A 6,000-nucleotide genomic window follows, 5' to 3' on the forward strand; every position below is an offset into this window, starting at 1 on the left:
CAATTGCAGATTTCATATTGTTTTGCGAATAACAAGTACACTGTACCATTTTTATACTCTTGCACAATGTGGGCACTACCAAGTGAAGTGAGCAGCTCAAAGTCAGGTAACCAGTCGGCACTGGAGCCTGAACTAGCATCTTTTATGGCTTAAACACCAGCTGCTTTGCCACTATCATGTCCAGATTTTAGTAAAGGCTTGCCAGAGCAGTACTCACAGCCAAAAAAATAACAATTAGCAAATTTGCTGCATTTACTTTCTTGAATGATTTCATGAAAATTCACCATGCTGCTGGCATAGGCAAACATTTTTCCCCTGGTGCCCCATGATGCTTTGCGAGGCTAATGTGACACAAGTTGTACATTCCTGGTTGGTTCTGGGATAGATCATCATGGTAAAGGTTGATGCAATAAGTCCAAAACAACAAACAAATTTGATACTGTGGCAGGATGGTATATATTTTCAATTTTTTCATTTCACCATAAAATGAAAAAAAAAAAAAAGTAATTTTTTTTTTTAAGATACCAGAAAGTGTAAAACCCCTATTTTGATGCATACTCACTGAAAAATCAATCCAGGAAAAGCTTATATATATATATATATATATATATATATATATATATATATACACTAATAAAAGGCAAAGCTCTCACTGACTGACTGACTCATCACTAATTCTCCAACTTCCCGTGTAGGTAGAAGGCTGAAATTTGGCAGGCTCATTCCTTACATCTTACTTACAAAAGTTGGGCAGGTTTCATTTCGAAATTCTACGCGTAACGGTCATAACTGGAAGCTATTTTTCTCCATTTACTGTAATGGAGTTGAGCTGGATGGCCATGGGGGCGGAGTTTCGTGTGACATCATCACGCCTCCCACGTAATCATGTGAACTGACTGTCAACGCAGTGCGTAGAAAACCAGGAAGACCTCCAAAAAGCGCTGAAGAAAACATGCATTATACAATTTAGAAGGCAGCGAAACAATAAGAAGTGAGCGACTGACATTTACAACCATATTCATGACTGCTGCTACTTCAGAAACAAAGCACAGTGTAAACCTAAAGTTTAAATTAAGTTCATAGACAGGCTGCCGCTGGCGTTTGTCATGCCCACGGTAATGCGGGATACAAGTTTATTGAGAGGACGCAGGATATAAACAACAGTTTTGATCACTTTCTAACTAAGTTCAAATTGCTGGTCAAATGCTGTGCTTATGCAAATTCCGAGAGACTGTGTTTGTGGGGGGATTGACAGTTAAGGCGGGTGGGGGAGTCACGTCATCATCTCCCCTCCCATTCATCTCATTTCGCTCTGAGCTGAGCTCTGCGGCTAACGCCGTCTTCCGAAGCAACTTCGTCACACTGCCACCAAATACTCACAGAAAAATCCACAAGTTAATACACACGCTGTCTCTAGACTTTCTCCACACTGAATCCTCCAGGCACTACTTACAAAAGGTTACATTGACAATCGTGTTACGTTATTTTTAAAATGTTTCCTATTCTTCTCGATTCATTTTACCCTCGCACCCCCTTGGTTTGAGAAGAAGTATGAAAAAATATGAGGTTAACACAGATCACCAATTCAAGCTTTATGAATAATCGATTCGCCATCAATAATTGTTTTGGTAAAGCCATACATACTCAGTGTAATCCTCCTTCCATTTTATAATTTTTCCGCCACTAGCCATGATTAAATGAACGGTAAAAAAGTAAGAGCGAAGCGAGGGTGACTTATTCAGGCAGGCATATATATGACAGCAACACTCATGACAATGTCAATCATGTTACGTTATTATTACAATGTTTCCTTTTCTTTTTCATTACTTCTTTAACACACTACTTCGGTATTTTGCTATTATTTATATATATATATATATATATATATATATATATATATATATATATATATATAGCGAAAGTCGAGCAGCGGCCTTTGAAGACGCTGACTGCGCTTCTGCCTTAAGTCAAAGTGAGCACTTTTAATTTTTTTCATCCTCCCCCTGCGCTATAGCCCAGACAAGTGCAAACACGGGACCCCTTTTCTACACTGCGGCAAGCTAATATTAAGGCGATTCGCACTTTCTTTGCACGTATACGATTATGAGGTCGCCAGCTCGGATTATGAAGACACGCACAGGAGTGGAGGACTGACAGTGCCATCACAGCCGATTAATGGCAGGGACGTCTCACCAGTCTACACAAGACCCACCGCGACTGCCCCCAAAAGGCAATCATAACGCCAGCGAACACATCTCTCTATACTATATAAAAGAAAAGGCAACTTTCCTTTCTTTACACCTTTTTTCCTTTTATCCCAAACCAAAGCCTTTCTCTCTTAACACTGCAGAGGACACAAAACTAATTTTCTTTAATTGCTGGGCACATTACCAGAGGCAGAAATTTGAACGTTCACATAGAAAATGTAATTTCTATATCACAGCCATAGTGTGGCGCCTTTCAAAAGGGATCAACTACTAAGAGATGATCCATATACATTTTAGTTGCTGTTAGTACTACTTACCTGTTCTGTTACACCGTCTTTAAAATGTAGTTTACCCGCAACCACTCCAGTAGTGCTCAATGTAGCTTTACTTCTTAAAACGTTAATGTTTTACTGTTTAATAAATTATAGACTATATTTTATTATTTTTCCTTTGCACTCAGTGACCAAAGCTATACACACACATATATATACCTGTGTGTATATATATATATATATATATATATATATATACAATATATATACATATATATATATATATATACACACATACATGCATACATATATACACACACACATATATATAATTTGTGTGTGTGTGTATGTATGTGTGTGTATATATGATGTAGATAGGTGTGTGTGTGTGTATATAGATATGAAGATATGTATGTGTATGTGTATATATATGTAGACTCAAAGCGATTATGACAGCAGCAATCCAAGCTGTGAGAAAACAGTAAAAACGAGGCGTGTCAGACGTCGTGGTATATTTTCTGATGCAGCTAGACGAAAACAACTTCGTGACCCTGCCGCCAAATACACAAAACAATTACTTTGACAATCGTGTTAAGTTATCTTTAAAATGTTCCCTTTTCTTTTTCATAACTTCTAACACACGATATCGCAGCGAAGCGCGGGTATTTTGCTATAAATATTTATATATATATATATATATATGACAGCAACACTCATAACAGTGACAAAACACTTACATTGACAATCATGTTATGTTTTTTTTTAAATGTTTCCTTTTTTTTTCATAACTTCTTTAACACACTACTCTGCTGCGAAGCGCAGGTATTTTGCTAGTGTGTGTATATATATATATATATATATATATATATATATACACACACACACACACACACACACAGAGAGAGAGATTATATTGATAGTGTAATATTTTTCAGTTATTTCTAGTTTGTGGACATTTGTTGTATTTTGTTTGCTCCATCTTTCTCTTTTGATGTTTGGAGCACAGTTACTAGCAGATCGTCCAGATCAGTCATAAGCATTTAAAGCAATTTCAGCCACACAAGAGCTTTTCTTGTATAGAGAAAATAAAATAAAAACAAACTTGCAGGACAGATACTAAAATGACAGAAACATAGAGGGATGTTGTCATCAGACTTTACCCAACACTGCCTGTCACAACTGCATGTGGTAACTGAACTTTCTCCAAGCTCAGACTTGTGAAGAATAGGCTCAGATTCAAAACTGGACAAGAAAGGATGAATCATTTGACTCTGATATTAATGACATGTGATCTAATTTTGGAAACTGAACTTTGGGGACGTGAAAGAACTTTGCTGCAAAGAAATTCAGAAAAAGACAATTTGTAAAAGGAAGCATTTATTTGTCTATGATACAGAATGGCCGAAGCAATTTTGATACTGTATAACTGCTTTTGTAGACATTTGCAGCAGGATTCTACAGTTGACTTTGCAAATTTTGATGTGTCATGTTTACTTGTCACCTGTGCAGCAATGGCTAGTTAAAGATAAAAACTTTAATACAACATACTTTACCACTCTTATTATTTTCTTTTCTCTGCAGATTTTCTTCCCATTCATTTTAAACGCTAAGATTCTGTACTAGTTATTTGCTTCACTATGTGTGTCTCTAAGACCTTAAAGTTGATGTGCATCTATGTGTACTACAAGAATGGCACTCGTGAGGTTTTGTGTAGCTTCGGCCTCAAAAATGCCTCTTGCCCAGCCTTTACAATCTGGCCCTGGTCACTGGAACACTCATTCCCATGAAATCAATTCTCTTTTGATGTGTACATACAGAGTGAAAGCAGGCAATTTGCCATTTTTCTCTTAACTTCTTAACCATTTCCTTTGCAAGCCCTCTCACTTCCGCATTAGGTAATTCAGCCTTGTAAATGTTCAGCAGCAGGCGTCCAAAGAGTAAAAAGAGAAAGTCTACAGCTGTTGGGCAAGACAAGTGTCCTCGGGATGAACTAAAAGACCACAGTGGCAGACTCCATTTCTGGCTACGTCTTTTCATGAAATTCCACTCAACACTTTCAACATGCGCTTAAGAAATAAGGATCCACAAACAGGTGTCTCCCGGGTCCATGGCGGCAGAGCTACGAACAGACCATAACAGTCACCTCCGCGCCTGAGCTACAGACGATTTAATGGAAACACACAATCTCGACACGCGAGAATCTGCAGCCATTTTACTAAATAAACCAACCTCGCCACCCCAAGCTGGCTTCTTTTGACGGCGCCACAATCAAATGGGCGCTTTTTCTGAATCGTGTTGCTGCGCGCCGCCTAGTGAATCGTGCCCGCGCCCGTATAAACCCAATCTCTTCGCTGGAGGGAGCGCGCAGCGCACGCCGTTACCTCCTTATAAATAGAAGCTGCAGAACGAGGTAGGTCGGTCGGCCGGCCACTCGGCCTGCCTATCTTGTCCGAAGCCAGTGTAGCAGTTTAACGGTATCGCCGTCACACAGCTAGCTGATAACGAAACCGCTCCTGTCACTGAGCACAACCTTCGCCTTCTCATCAACGTAGAACGCGATACTTCGAAGGGGCCGTCCTTACTTACCCCTCATTACATGTCGGCAGAGACTGTCAGTCTGTGCATTGGACATCCTCGTCTGCGTCGTGAACCCCTCTCGCGCCGGCTACTCTCTAGCGGAGACCGAAGGGAGGGGAGGTTTCGCTCCAAGAGGCGCTGCGTTGTGATGCGTTGCGACACTGACGACTGTCGGCGCGGAGGAGAGGAGGAGACGGCACGCGCTCGACGTGTGCTGTCAGAGCCCGGGCTGGCGCCGCCTCCACTCAGTGGCGCTGCGACTGGCTGGTTAGCGGTTGTAACCAAGGGCTATAAAAAGAAACTGACAGACCAGTGATTTCAAAGAATAGCAATGTGGGAAAATTGTTACGTTGGAGAAAGCCATCGATTCTCGTGTAATGCTACATTATTACAAAAAAAAAAAAAAGTACCGACGGTCAAACACGAGCTGGTGTTCGTAGTTTGTTGTCAGATTTCGTTCCGGTTAGTTCTTTAATCCTACCGAATACTCAATGTCAATGCAGCGTTTTGTTTCTGGCCTTTTCAAAAGTACTTTCAAGATTTTCAGCATTTGATAAAGATGCGCATGGTTTGTGGACTCTTTTGGTTCATTCCGCGTTATTACGTCTCAGGATGGTATGGTAGCGCAGTGGTTAGGGTGCTTCTGCCTCACAACTAGTGCATAAAGTGGAGAAACACACGCCGATTAGACACAACATTAAAACCACTAAGTGACGGGAATAACATTATAGTGTAGTAATAATTATCTTGTTATAGTGGCACTGAAGCTAGGGATTTGTGCCGGCAATGGGAAGGTTGCTGGTCGAATCCCGTAAATGGCAGAAATGATTCCACTCCGTTAAGCCCTTGCGCAAGGTCCTGAACCTGCAGTTGCTCCATCCTGGGTATGATGTTAAACCTACATCCAGCCCTGCAAGCCGGTCCTCCAACTTGCAGGGAAGACT

At 40.5% G+C, this 6,000-nt stretch overlaps 1 protein-coding gene across 1 annotated transcript in view; it reads right to left on the reverse strand.

The window, feature by feature from the left end:
• The window catches only part of LOC120525192 (DENN domain-containing protein 4B-like), a 115,287-nt gene extending 110,035 nt beyond the window's left edge, over positions 1-5,252 (reverse strand). Inside the window, exon 1 of the mRNA XM_039747336.1 lies at positions 5,066-5,252. The gene's annotated coding sequence lies outside the window, so the exon portion shown is untranslated. The remainder of the gene's footprint in view (positions 1-5,065) is intronic.
• Positions 5,253-6,000: the final 748 nt, after the last annotated feature.

This window comes from Polypterus senegalus, chromosome 1 (genome assembly GCF_016835505.1).
Source record: "Polypterus senegalus isolate Bchr_013 chromosome 1, ASM1683550v1, whole genome shotgun sequence".
Taxonomy (NCBI): domain Eukaryota; kingdom Metazoa; phylum Chordata; class Cladistia; order Polypteriformes; family Polypteridae; genus Polypterus; species Polypterus senegalus.